The sequence below is a fragment of the Delphinapterus leucas genome, chromosome 20 (assembly GCF_059928025.1).
Source record: "Delphinapterus leucas isolate spDelLeu-1000000601 "Yukka" chromosome 20, BTC_Dleu_Yukka2, whole genome shotgun sequence".
NCBI lineage: Eukaryota > Metazoa > Chordata > Mammalia > Artiodactyla > Monodontidae > Delphinapterus > Delphinapterus leucas.
In genome coordinates this window covers 14646741-14661675 of record NC_143148.1, presented here as the reverse complement: position 1 = coordinate 14661675, position 14935 = coordinate 14646741, and the positions used below count along the sequence as shown (strand labels likewise).

Here is a 14935-nt window from a genome sequence, read left to right as displayed (position 1 = left end):
GAAATAGTCAGGACTTGTCTTGTGCACGTGAGCTTGACAAAGATCTTTAAGAACTGCTAACAGTGTGTTCAAAGCAATCTAGACTTTTTGTATCGTGCTCTTTACAATTTTTCCAGTCTCCTATTCCCACTCCCACATTTTAGTTATTTGTTACAGCAGCACCTCACTTCTGGTGTCCAAATCTATTTTAGTTTTCTATTATGGCATAATAAATTAACAAAAACTTAGCATTTTAAAAGAGCACCCATTTAAATTTGGTTCAATTCAACCCACTCACAGTTATTAAGCATCCATAGAGGCCTTGGGGGATATAGTAATGCGTGTGAAAAGTCCCCTATCTTCTTTAAGTTTTTGTGGGTTTTTTTTGACTGCATTGGGTCTTCATTGCTGCATGCAGGCTTTTTCTAGTTGCGGTGAGCGGGGGCTACTCTTCACTGTGGTGCACGGCTTCACTGTGGTGTGGGCTTCTCATTGCAGTGGCTTCTCTTGTTGCAGAGCACAGGCTCTAGGTGTGTGGGCTTCAGTAGTTGCAGCACGTGGGCTCAGTAGTTGCTGCACACAGGCCCTAGAGCACACAGGCTTCAGTAGTTGCGGCACACAGGCTCTAGGGCACGTGGGCTTCAGTAGTTGTGGTGCGTGGGCTCATTAGTTGTGACTCATGGGCTCTAGAGTGAAGGCTCAGTAATTGTGGCACATGGGCTTAGTTGCTCTGCGGCATGTGGGATCTTCCCGGACCAGGGATCAAACCCATGCCCCCTGTATTGGCAGGTGTTAGCAAAATTCATACAAAATAGTAGTTAACAATGATTTCTTTACTTGTTAACTCACAAGGAAACACCTTCAAAACTGCATTTTGTTAAAGTCTCTGTACTAAAATGTAGCAAAACTGAACTACACAAATATTGAAAAGTTTAAAATTCCTTAATTTTTTATTCCTGGTACCACTACCACAATTTACAGGGCAATATACCTGATGTAATGAAAAGAAAAAGACAAAGCTACAACAGATAAAAGACCTCAGGAATGTACATCTAATTGACACTACATTGCATTAGTCAATAGCTGCACTTTTTGCAAACTGTGGCTATGACAGTCCTGAACAAGAAGGGTTTCCTGTTTAAGCTGCAGTAACTTTTCTGACTATGGATCATCATTCCTTCTGTGGCAGATTTTTACAGTTCCTCTAATGCATTTGGGACGACTGTCTCAAAGTAACCTGCAGCTTTCCTGACAACTCCTCGCTCTCCTGCTAAGAACTGTAGCCCTTTTCTTCTGAGTTTTTAGAACCTTCTGCTACCATCTCCACCACTTCCACCACCAGATCCATAACCACCACCATAGGGACTTCCCGAGCTTCTTCCACCAAAACTGCCCCCCTTCATGGGTCCATAATTTGATTGCTCTTGTCCACTATAATTTCCAAAATCATTATAGCTACCACCACCACCATAGTTACCTCCAAAATTTCCTCCTTCACTGTAACCATCATATCCTCCACCACCGCCACCATATCCACCACCTTGGTTTCCATATCCTGGGCCCCCATCACCATAGCCTCCTCTACTACTGTAACTAGGACCACCGCCATAGTTACCACCGTCGCCTCCAAATCCATTATATCCACCATCACCTCCTCCATAACTACCTTTGCTGCCACCACCTCCACCACCATAGCCTCCTCTTCCACCAAAGTTTCCACCACGGCCAAAGTTACCTCCACCACCTCCAAAGTTTCCTCCACGACCCATAAAGTTGCCAGATCCACCTCCATGACCTCTTTGTGATCAGCAGATTGCACTTCTTAGAAAGGGCCTTTTTCACTTCACAATTATGCCCATTAATAGTGTGGTATTTCTGAACAATTTTATCAACTGTATCATGATCATCAAAAGTTACAAAAGCAAATCCTCTCTTTTTTCCACTCTGCCTGTCTTCCATAACTTCTATGGTTTCAATCTTGCCATACTTTTCAAAGTAGTCTCTCAAATTATATTCTTCTATATCTTCTTTAATACCACCAACAAAAATTTTCTTCACTGTTAGATGGGCACCAGGCTTTACAGAATCCTCTCTAGAAACAGCTGTCTTTGGTTCCACTACACGCCCATCAACCTTGTGTGGTCGAGCACACACTGCTGCATCCACCTCTTCAACACAGGAGTAAGTCACAAAACCAAAGCCCCTGGAACGTTTTGTTTGGGGGTCTCTCATCACCACACAATCTGTTAAGTGTGCCCCATCTCTCAAAATGTTATCTTAAGCTATCATCTGTAGTTTCAAAGCTCAGACCACCAATAAACAGTTTTCTCAACTGTTCTGGTTCCTTTGGATCATGTCCCTCCTCCCCCCCGGCGGCGGCAGCGGTGACGGCCGGAGTCGGGCTGGGGGCGACCGGGCAGCGGTATTACCACCATTTTGAGACCGGACTCGCCTCTTCCAACTCGAGTTCAATATGGGACCGACCATTATGAACTTTTTGATGGCGATTAAGATTTGAACTTCTTTCAAAAGCCTTCCTACATTCCTTGCATTCATAAGGTTTCTCACCAGTATGAATTCTTTGATGCAGAATAAGGTCTGAAGAATGAAGAAAGGCTTTCCCACATTTGTTACAAGTATATGGTTTATCACCAGTATGAATTTACTGGTATATTACACAATTTAAAACTTTCCCACATTCATTACATTCCCAGCCCTTCTCACCAGTGTGAATTTTCTGATGTTGTGTAAGTATTGAATCTCTACGCAGGATTTTTCCACATTCCTTACATTCATACAATTTTTCATCAGCATGAATTAACTTATGTCGAGAAAGGTCTGATGAACAACGAAAGGCCCTTCCACATTCCTTACATCTGTAGGGTTTCTCAGCAGTATGAATCCTCTGATGTTGAATAAATTCTGAAGTCTGACATGAAGGCCTTCCCACATTCCTTACAAACATAGGGTTTCTCACCTGAATGAATTCGTTGATGTGCTGTAAGTATTGAGACAGTACTAAAGGCTCTTCCACATTCCTTACATTTGTTGGGTTTTTCACCAGTATAAATCCTCTGATGCCGAATAAAGGCAGAAACATTGCTAAAAGCCCTAACACAATACTTACATTCATAAGGTTTCTCACCAGTATGAATTCTTTGACGTTGACTAAGGTATGAGGAACGATGAAAGGCTTTTCCACATTCTTTACATTCATTGGGCTTCTCACCTGTGTGAATCCTTTGATGTACTCTAAATATTGAACTAGTACTAAAGGCCTTTCCACATTCATTACATTCATAGGGTTTCTCAACAGTATGAATTCTCTGATGTGAATAAGGGCTGTACCATTATTAAATTCTCTAACACAATAATTACCTTTAAAGGACTTCTCACTTGTATGAATGTTCTGATGTAGAAAAAAACGTGAGGCATTAGTAAAGGCCTTCTGACTTTCCTTAAATTTATTATATTTCCCCCTAGTAAAAATTATCTGATGTTGTATAAAGTCTGGGCCACTATTCAAAGACTTTCTACGTTCCTCACATTCATAGGGTCTCATACCGATAGGCACTGTATAATATAAATTAAGCGCTGAAGTGCTACTAAGGGACTCCCTGTATTCTTTATAATCATAGAATTTTTTGTCAGTATGACTTTCTTGATTTGTAGTAAGTTGTGAGTCTTGTCCATAGGTATTTTTATGTTTTCTGTATTCATAAAATTTCTCTTTAGTATTGAATGTTTTATGTAGAGAAAGAGATGTATGCTGAAAGAAAGTGGCAATGTCTTCAGAGGTACATGACACTTGACTAAAATGTCTTTCCTGAGATTCTCGTTTAAGTCCATGCTTTGTAAACCCTTCCATTATAACCCGTTGGGATGAATCTATTTCATAGTTATCCTTTTTCAGAGATACTTTCTGGTTCTCAAACCTAGATTTATATTCTGAAAGAAAACACAAATAAAAACATTCACTTTTTTTTCTTGGAAGATACAAAACTTTGAATAAAAAAGGGAGATTTACAGTGACATTAATGTCTATAAATGTGAATAGAATGTGTAGTTTTGATATGGTGGTACAATTTGAAAAATAAAGAAAATGTAAAAATTGAAAAGTGATACAGGAAGGTAAGAGGGAAAGTGATTAGGAAAAGATAAATCGGTGATTGTCAAATTTTGGAACAAATTCAAATTATATTTTGGCAAAAAAAAAGTTTGACAACATAGCCTTTCTCACACATTCAGTGTAGCAAATAAAAATGATACAATCAGCATAGAAGGATATTCGCCAGTTTCTAGCAAAATTTCTCCTTTGACCCAGCAATCCCAGTTCTAGGAACCCAAACAGGTACTCTCAGGAAAAAATCTGAAAATATTTATGCAGAAGCATATCCACCACAGAACTTGTTGTAAGAGCAAATGATTAGAACCAATCCAAATAGCCACTAGCTTGGTACTGCTCAAACTCATTATAGTATATGGACAAAATAGAGTTCTATGCAACTGCATAAAGAAATGAGAATCATATAGGTATTCCTATGGAGTGATCTCCATGATGTATCTTTTTAGAGTGAAATAGCAAGGTGGAATAAACTATCTAGTGTATGCTACCATTTGTATAAGAAAGGGAATGCATGAAGATATATACATTTGTGTTCACATTAGAAAAAACAATGAAAGGATAAACCATAAAGTTTATAAAAGATTTCATAGGTTGGAGGGAATGAAAACAGTGGAAGGGGAGAAGAATGGAAGCTAGGCATCTATGAATTTATGCTGTTTTGTAGGTCTGACATTGGAAATGTAAATTTTAATAAATTTGTAAAACAAAATTAAATAATAAATACAAAAATATAAAAACCAAAATTGAATAGATGAACCTTGTTGGGTTGTGCCATTGGGTTGTGCCAGAAGCAGAGACAGAAAGTAATTCTAATGGTGCTGAAATACAAGATTTGATTGTACATTACTAGTGGGTTACCAAACACTATTGAAAACATTGCATGGTAGTGATCTGAGTGTTCTTATTACTTAAAATGTACAGTATATTTTATGTACATTTTCCAAAAATATATTGAAAAAAATAAGAGGAACAAAGGGGAATAGCCTCAATTCATCTGATGAGGCTGGGTATAAAATGAGACAAGAACAGTATTTGAAAAAAAAATTATGATTCAGTATAATTAATGGGTATAGATGGGTATAGATTCTAAACAAAATATTACCAAATTGGATCTAGTAATTTAATTAAAACCCCCAAATCATCATGACAAATTGAATTCATTCTAGGAGTATCAAGTTAAATCATAAGAAAATTTGTTAATGTAGGCCATTAACAAAAAAATAAACAAAATTCAGCATCCGGTCATAAACTCTTATAAGTTACGAATACAATAGAATTTCTTTATACTAATGAAGTGTATCCTCACAAAAATACAGCAAAAATACACATAACAATGAAAGTTTAAAATCAAGCCCCAATTCATCTTTGTGGTATTCTTTCCCAAAACCCCCAAATCCAATCTAATCATCAGAAAAATATCAGACCAATACAAATTGAGATATATTCTACAAAATACCTGACAAGCATTTTGTCATAACTGTCAAGGTCATAAAAAAACAAGAAAAAAACTAAAAAACTGTCATAGACCACGAGACATGACAGTAGAAAAAAGACATTAATGGAAAACGGTGAAATCTGAATACATTCTACAGTTTAGTTAATAATAATGTACTGGACTCCCCTGGTGGCACAGTGGTTAAGAATCCACCTGCCAATGCAGGGGACACTAAGCCCATGCACCACAACTACTGAGCCTGCATTCTAGAGCCCACAAGCCCACGAGCCACAACTACTGAGCCCATGTGCCGCAACTACTGAAGCCCGCACACCTAGAGCCCGTGCTCCGCAACAAGAGAAGCCACTGCAATGAGAAGCACGCATACTGCAACGAAGCATAGCCCCCATCGCCACAACTAGAGAAAGCCCGTGTGCAGCAATGAAGACCCAATGCAGCCAAAAATAAATAAAATAAATAAATTCATTAAAAAAAAAGAGAAACCACTGCAATGAGAAGCCTGTGCACCATAACAAAGAGTGGACCCCGCTCGCCGCAACTAGAGAAATCCTGCACACAGCAATGAAGACCCAACACAGCCATAAATAAATAAATAAATAAATAAATGTATAAATCTTGGGTTCTTAGTTTTGATTAGTTTTGACAAGTATACCACAACAATATAAGGGAAACTGATATTGGATGAGGGATATATAGGAACTCTTTATGCTATTTTTGCAACTTTTTTGTAAATATAAAATTACTCCAAAATTTAAAATTATTTTAAAAAGAAGAAAAATTATGACTATAAAAATCATGTAAAATGATGAAGACAGTAACACTACTTCTTTTTTTATATTAAACTTAAAAAAATTTTATTGGAATATAGTTGATTTACAATATTGTTAGTTTCTACTGTACAGCAAAGTGAGTCAGCTATATGTATACTTATGTCGCCTCTTTTTTGGATTTCCTTCCCATTTAGGTCACCACAGAGTACTGAGTAGAGTTCCCCATGCTATATAGTAGGTTCTCATTAGTTATCTATTTTATACACAGTATGAATAGTGTATCTATGGCAATCCCAATCTCCCAATTCATCCCACTCCCCTTTCCCCCTTGGTATCCATACGTTTGTTCTCTACATCTGTGTCTCTATTTCTGCTTTGTAAATCAGATTGTCTATACCATTTTTTTCAGATTCCACATGTATGCATTAATATACAATATTTGTTTTTCTCTTTCTGACTTACTTCACTCTGTATGACAGTCTCTAGGTCCATCCACATCTCTACAAATGACCCAATTTCGTTCCTTTTTATGGCTGAGTAATATTCCATTGTATATATGTACTACATCTTCTTTATCCATTCCTCTGTTGATGGACATCTAGGTTGTTTCCATGTCCTGGCTATTGTAAATAGTGCTGCAATGAACATTGGGATGCTTGTGTCTTTTGGGATTATGGTTTTCTCTAGGTATATGCCCAGTCGTGGGATTGCTGGATCACATGGTAGTTCTATTTTTAGTTAAGGAACCTCCATACTGTTCTCCATAGTGGCTGTATCAATTTACATTCCCACCAAGAGTGCAAGAGCATTCCCTTTTCTCCACACCCTCTCCAGCATTTATTATTTGTAGATTTTGTGATGATGGCCATTCTGACCAGTGTGAGGTGATATCTCATTCCAGTTTTGGTTTGCTCTTCTCTAATAATCGATGCTGTTGAGCATGTTTTCATGTGTTTGTTGGGCACCTGTATGTCTTCTTTGGAGAAATGTCTATTTAGGTCTCCCACCCATTTTTTGATTGGGTTGTTTGGGGCTTTTTTGATATTGAGCTGCTTACATATTTTGGAGATTAATCCTTTGTTACTTGCTTCGTTTGCAAATATTTTCTCCCATTCTGAGGGTTGTCTTTTCATCTTGTTTATGGTTTTCCTTGCTGTGCAAAAGATTTTGAGTTTAATTATGTTCCATTTGTTTATTTTTGTTTTTATTTTCATTACTCTAGGAGGTGGGTCAAAAAAGACTTGCTGTGATTTATGTCATAGAGTGTTCTGCCTATGTTTTCCTCTAAGAGTTTAATAGCGTCTGGCCTTACATTTAGGCCTTTAATCCATTTTGAGTTTATTTTTGTGTATGGTGTTTGGGAGTGTTCTAACTTCATTCTTTTACATGTAGCTGTCCAGTTTTACCAGCACAACTTATTGAAGAGGATGACTTTGCTGCATTGTATATTCTGGCCTCCTTTGTCATAGATTAGGTGACCATAGATGCGTGGGTTTATCTCTGGGCTTTCTATCCTGTTCCGTTGATATATATTTGTTTTAGTGCCAGTACCATTATGCCTTGATTACTGTAGCCCTATAGTATAGTCTGAAGTCAGGGAGCCTGATTCCTCCAGCTCTGTTGTTTTTTGTTTTTTGTTTCCTCAAGATTGCTTTTGCTATTCGAGGTCTTTTGTGTTTCCATACGAATTGTAAAATTTGTTTATCTCGTTCTGTGAAAAATGCCATTGGTAATTTGATAGGGATTGCATTGAATCTGTAGATTGCTTTGGGTATATAGTAATTTTCACAATATTGATTATTCCAATCCAAGAACATGGTACATCTCTCCGTTTGTGTTGTCTTTTATTTCTTTCATCAGTATCTTATAGTTTTCTGCATACAGGTCTTTTGTCTCCTTAGATAGGCTTATTCCTAGGTATTTTGTTCTTTTTGTTGCAGTGGTAAATGGGACTGTTTCCTTAATTTCTCTTTCTGATCTTTTGTGGTTAGTGTATAGGAATGCAAGATATTTCTGAGTAACACTACTTCTGTTGAACATTTCCTGGAAGGTGTTACCACTGCAGTAAGACTAGAAAGAAGCATCCAAGTTAGAAGCATAGGAAAACAAGAAAAGAACTGAAAATATTTGCAAATTTCACAATTAGTGAAAACTCTACTAATTATTATTCTACTAATTAATGAGTTATGACAAAAATCAACACATATAATGCCAAGAAAGGTCAATTTTATACCTTTTTAAAAATTGCCACTGAATATATATGGAATGATTTCTACACATCTTATTATTAATAATAGTAAAAAGAAAACCAGCACAGTAAAAAAGGATGCAGAAAGAATAATATCCCATGTAAAAGAGGAAAGAAGAATTGAGATATAAATGTGAGCGTGGTTTAACAAAATAAAACCGATAAATCTGACTAGACATACAACAAAAGGTTAACTAGAGTGGGGATGGCAATGGATGAAGCAGTTAAGTATTCAAGCATGACTCCTCTAAGTATAATTTTTATATAGTTTTGACTTTTTTTTTATGGCCATAACAGCAGCATTTTCCTGTCAGGCCTGATTTTTTTATTTTTTATTTTTTTGGCTGCATTGGGTCTTCGTTGTGGTGCATGGGCTTCTCATTGCAGTGGCTTCTCTTATTGCAGAGCACGGGCTTCAGTAGTTGTGGCACGCAGGCTCAGTAGTTGTGGCTCACGGGCTCTAGAGCACAGGCTCAGTAGTTGTGGCGCACAGGCTTAGTTGCTCCATGGCATGTGGGATCTTCCCGGACCAGGGCTCAAACCTGTGTCCCCTGCATTGGCAGGAGGATTCTTAACCACTGTGCCACCGGGGCAGCCCTAGTTTTCACTTTTGAACCATATATATGTTTTATATATTCCAAATATAAACTAAAAAACATCTAAACTCAGCAATTAAACTGTATATTAAATTGAAAATCCAGAGAAAAGTATTAATGTAATAAGTTTTCAAACTGTACTCTGGAAATCCTTAGTGTGTAACATATTCTAAGCAAGAAACAAAAGAAAAAGAAAAAAGAAAAAAAAACAAAAGAGCAAGAAATCTTGAACGTGACTTAAATTTTTTGGTCAGTAGTTGTGTTGGTATTCTAATTCTGAAAGTATTCTGTGGCACTTAGGAGAGAAGATTTGAGCAAATATATTCATGTTGTGGGAAATAGGAGTTTTTCCCTGTTCAAAGGAAAGTTATAAAATTGAAATGCAGGAAAGTGAGACAGAACCTTGTCTTTTGGATCTGAATTAGAGTTATTAGAATGATTCAATGACAAAAATATCTTTCCTGATTCTTTCCACTGAATGGGTATAGAAGCAATGACAGCTCAGTAGTAGTGATACTCAGATATTGGTTGATGAACACCATTCCCTATTAAAAGAAACTAAAGCTTCTTAATGAACTGGCTAATTCCAAGCACAGAGATTATTCAGTAGTGATAAGGGGGAAAATGTATCTTCCAATGCAAAGATCTGCCAGTCATTTCCATAACTACTTGATCAAAATTACCACCAGTGCAATGAGAACACTTCACTTTGCCTCCTAATAAGATGAATTAAGAAGTACACAACCCTACCTGAGTATCAGATCAGACCCAAAATTTTTTAATGGGAATGTAATCATTGGTGGCAATTAGATAAATCCTGAATGCAAAACACTCTAAGACAGTTTGGCCTTCACTTTAAAATGTTCTTCTTTTGGGGACTTCACTGGTGGTCCAGTGGTTAAGACTCCATGCTCCCAATGCAGGGGGCCTGGGTTCAATCTGTGGTCAGGGAACTAGATCCTGCATGCCACAACGAAGACCCCACACGCAGCAGACAAAGATCCTGCGTGATGCAACTAAGAACCAGTACAGCCAAATAAATAAATATTAAAATAAAATGTTCTTATTTTGAAAAACATAGAATTGATTTTTTTTTAAGGTACACATTACAGAAGATGATGTAATAAAATTGAACACAGGCATTATATGCATTGCTGGGAAAAAGCTTTAGAAATTTCCTGCAAAAGGGAATTCCCTGGCAAGTCCAGTGGTTAGGACTCAGCGCTTTCACTGCCGGGGCCTGGGTTTGATCCCTAGTCTGGGAATTGAGATCCTACAAGCCGCACCGTGTGGCCAAAAAAAAAAAAAAAGCGGGGGAGCTTCCCTGGTGGCGCAGTGGTTGAGAGTCCGCCTGCCAATGCAGGGGACACAGGTTCGTGCCCCGGTCCAGGAAGATCCCACATGCCGCAGAGCGGCTGGGTCCGTGAGCCATGGCCGCTGAGCCTGTGCTTCCGGAGCCTGTGCTCCGCAATGGGAGAGGCCACAACAGTGAGAGGCCTGCGTTCCGCAAAAAAAAAAAAAAAGAAAAGAAATTATGGGGGAAAATCCATTTGCAACAAAAGGTATAGAAAAATGGCAATTTTAATTAGAAATTGAAATTGGAAGGCAACCTAATTATTCATAAATTGCTATATTATAATGTATCTATATTATAATACTGATATAATATATAAAAGTTTATTGGGATAGGAAGGCATATGATGTAGTATTTTAGAGGAAATTCATGATGCATTTATATACATCTAATGTGTATATATACATATATATATATAGAGAGAGACACACACACACACATACATAAATGCACGTAATATGTGTGCTATAGCTAGCTATTTCTTTATGGACTGTAAAAACTCATTTTCAAATTAACTTTTTAAAGTTAACGTCTATCTGTTCACCTGTAATTCAGATAAAAACATGTCCATTATGTCTACACCCTTTTGATTTGATTTGGAGAGGAAACATGGCTTAGGAGCTTGGATCACATACACTCTCCAAAACTTACTAGCTGTTGACCTTGGACAAGTTACTTCAAGTCCTTGTGCCTCAGTTTCCTCTTCTGTAAGTGGGGCAAAAAAGTATTAAAGAATAAAAATCATGTCATAGCTCTGCTTAAAATCTTCTATTTATGTCCCATTTTACTCAGAAAAAGTTCAACCACAATTTACAAGGTCACCATAAACTGACTCTTTCCAACATACACCTCTCTGATCACATCTCATACTCCTTTCCTTGTTTACTCTGTCTTAGACAGATTGGCCCTTGGTGCTTCTCATACACAGTGAACCTGCCTGCCTCAGGACTTTTGTAGTTACTGTGCCCTCTGCCTTAAATCATCCTTCACTCCCACCCTATTATGTTGATTGCATGCATTAATGCGATTGCTTGATCATCGACCTTTACCTCAATCTTTTCTCGTCTGCAGTCTTTGCCTTCCCATTACAAGCACATAACCTTTACACCCAAAACTCTCTACCAAGGTGACTGCAATCACTCCCAAGGCTCCAACTATTATAGCTCTGTGAGGCTTTTCCACCTTTCAATCTTAGCCATTTCTTCTGGTTGCAATACGTGAACTCCTCTTACAATTAATTGTAATTTTTGAATGATTTGAAAAGATACTTTCCCAGTCCTCAAGCTATACATTTCTTAATAGTTCATATTATTTTATAACCTCTATGTCTCCTAGAAAAATATCCTCCACACATAGAATATAAGGGAGTGTTGGCTGAAAGAATGAATACATAAATAATGAATCCAAAAACTAAATGTACTAAATACCAAAACGTTCCAAGGGAGTGACACATATATAAACCAAAAGATAAAAGAGAGTGAACCAATAAGCAGGAGTAAGATCCCAAATAAAGGTAGAAGCTTGTCATCAGAATCACCTGCTATGAATAGGAGGGAAAAATGAGAGAAAAGAAGCAGAGATAGGGTTATCTTGGAGGTGGAGGTGTGGGCATTTGGAAGCTCATAGTGAGGTTTACTTTTCTATATAGTTGTGGACCTCTGAGGGGATATTTCCCAAAATATCTCAAAGACGTGGTCTCCTCATTGAACAACTCAGTTACATCCTGCACTCCTCTCCTCTTGCATGACCATCAGTCGCTTACCTAGATACAGGCCCCTTGTCAGCTCACTGTCAAAAACACCCCAAGGCTCCTTCCCTTGCTCCAATAAAGAGATCACTTCTGGCTTGGGAATGGAAAGTCCTACTCATGAGAGGAGGAAGATTTTTATGTTGTAGATGTTCCAGCACTCAAATCCTGTCCTGTGATCAGCAAATAAAGGAGGATGTCACTATTGCAAGGGCCACAAAAAGCACAGAAGATGGAACTTTGGCCTTAGGCCCAACGATGCTTCCCAGACTCTGCAAAGCTCAAGGCATTTCTTTAAGGATTAGGGAGAAGAAATGCATAGGATATATGAAAAGCATTGAAAAATTCTTCTTGGGGGAAGCACATAATCCAGAGGGCAAACTAAGACTTTTTGGAGATAGTTGTGCTTACCGACTGAGACCAGGTTGCTATAATTCTCCAACATTACATATCTGTACAAATTCCTTTGAGCTGAGTCGAGGCATTCTCACTCCTCCTGAGAGAAGTCTATGGACACATCCTTGAATATCACAAATTCCTGAAATGAAAACTTGTGTAATGAAAATAAATGATTTCAAGATGGAAGGAAAGACCAAAAAAAGATAAAAGTAGAGGAAGTACAGGAGAATTTTACAGGAAAGAAGAGAAATGGAGAGCAAACAGGTTGGGGTCAATGCCTGTGATGTGAGTGAAGAATAGAGAGTTAGTGTTAATCAGTGAGCAGGTCTCACACAACCCAGTTCTTTCAGACAAAAACTCCTGTGCACAGTGAGGATTCTGAGATCTTTTCTAATTTAAAAGTATACTAAATTCATTTAAGATAAATATCGCAATTAAAAAGCCAACAGGCATATAGTATATTCTCAATAAAGAGGAGTACCCTCCTGCTTCCTCCTCTCCCCTGAAAACTCAAGTTATAAATAACTGGTAGCCCCTTGGCAGGGTATCAAAGGATAAAATTTTACAATAATAGGAATATAAAGAAGACCCAAACATTTTCAACAATCAGAAAACAGGTCACATGAAGGCACCAGGAAACAGAAACACAATGGCCTGCTCAATCCCTGAAATGAAAAAAACAAGCGAACAAAAGAAAATAAACCAAAAAAATGTGATGAATTTTTCAATAATAAGAGAGAAATGAGTTCTTGACTAGAGTTATTTATCCAGCCAAAATTCACACTAATGCGAGGGTTGTATAGGACATTTTTAGATAAGCAATGGCTCAAATATGTATCTCCTATGAACACTTTTTCTTTCTTTTTCCTCTTTTATTGTTTTTCCTTTTATTTAAAACAGATTTTTCAGCTTTAATGAGATATAATTGACAAATAAATTGTACATATTTAAAATATACAAAGTGATGATTTGACATACGTATACTTTGTGAAATGATTACCACAACAAGGTTATTTAACATATCCATTGCCTCAAATACTTACCTCTCTTTTTTGGGGGGTGGGGGCGGTGAGAATACTTAAGGTCTACTCTCAGAAAATTTCAAGTACAGTATAGTCACCACAATGTACATTAGATTCCCAGAGCATCTTATAAATGAAGGCTTGTACCCTTTGACCAGCATATCCCTATCTCCTCCACCCTCCAGCCCCTAATAACCACACCATTCTATTCTGCTTCTATGAGTTGGACCTTTTCTTTTTTTTTTAGATATACACATAAATTAAACCATATAGTATTTGTCTTTGGCCAATTTCACTTGGCATAATGTACTCTAGATACATCCATGTTGTTGCAAATGGCAGAATTTCCTTCCTTCTCATAGCTGAATAATATTCCATTATATGTATGTATATCTAACTATCTATCAATAGAAAAAGAAAAAAAATCAACACAGCAGAGTGGCAAGAGAAGGTCCCAGTGAGTGACGAATATCTCATATCCATTTTATCTGTTCATCCATCAATGGACACTTAGGTTGTTTCCATATCTTACTGTGAATAATGCTGCAATAAAAATGAACATGGGAGTGCAGATAACTTTTCAAGATACTGATTTTGTTTCCTTTGTATATATACCCAGAAATGGGACTGTTGGATTATATAATAGTTCTATTTTTAATTTTTTGAGGAATCTCCATACTGTATTCCATAAAGGCTTTACCAATTTTCATTCCAAATAACAGTGTACAAAGATTTCCTTTTCTCCACATTCTCGCCAACACTTAACTTTTGTCTTTTAAAAAAATATTTATTTATTTATTATTTTTTTTAGGCTGCCCTAGGTCTTAGTTGTGGCACATGGGCTTCTTAATTTGCGGCATGTGGACTCTTAGTTGTGATACACATGCGGGATCTAGCTCCCCAACCAAGGATCGAACCCTGGCCCCCTGCATTGGGAGTGCAGAGTCTTACCCACTGGACCACAAGGTAAGTCCCTGTTGCATTTTTTTAAACTAATTTTATTGGAGTAGAGTTGATTTACAATGTTGTGTTAGTTCTTGCTGTACAGCTAAGTGAATCAGTTATACATATATCCACATTTTTTTAGATTCTTTTCCCATATAGGTCATTACAGAGTATTGAGTAGAGTTCCTTGTGCTATGTTGTCTTTTTGATAGAAGTCATCCTAACAGGTATGAGGTGATATCTCAATGTGGTTTTGATTTGCTTTTCCCTAATGATTGGTGATGTTGAGCTCT

At 37.4% G+C, this 14935-nt stretch overlaps 2 pseudogenes across 1 annotated transcript; both read right to left on the bottom strand.

The window, feature by feature from the left end:
* Window positions 1–474: 474 nt before the first annotated feature.
* On the bottom strand, window positions 475–2211 carry LOC111181181 (heterogeneous nuclear ribonucleoprotein A3 pseudogene; annotated as a pseudogene).
* Window positions 2212–2254: 43 nt separating this feature from the next.
* Window positions 2255–13702, bottom strand: LOC149744608 (uncharacterized; annotated as a pseudogene). The gene is made up of 6 exons (XR_016391062.1): window positions 13676–13702; window positions 12688–12814; window positions 12292–12390; window positions 11181–11234; window positions 2412–3927; window positions 2255–2341 (listed from the first exon to the last, which is right to left on the bottom strand). The product of XR_016391062.1 is annotated as an uncharacterized LOC149744608 (transcript).
* Between the last annotated feature and the right edge of the window lie 1233 nt (window positions 13703–14935).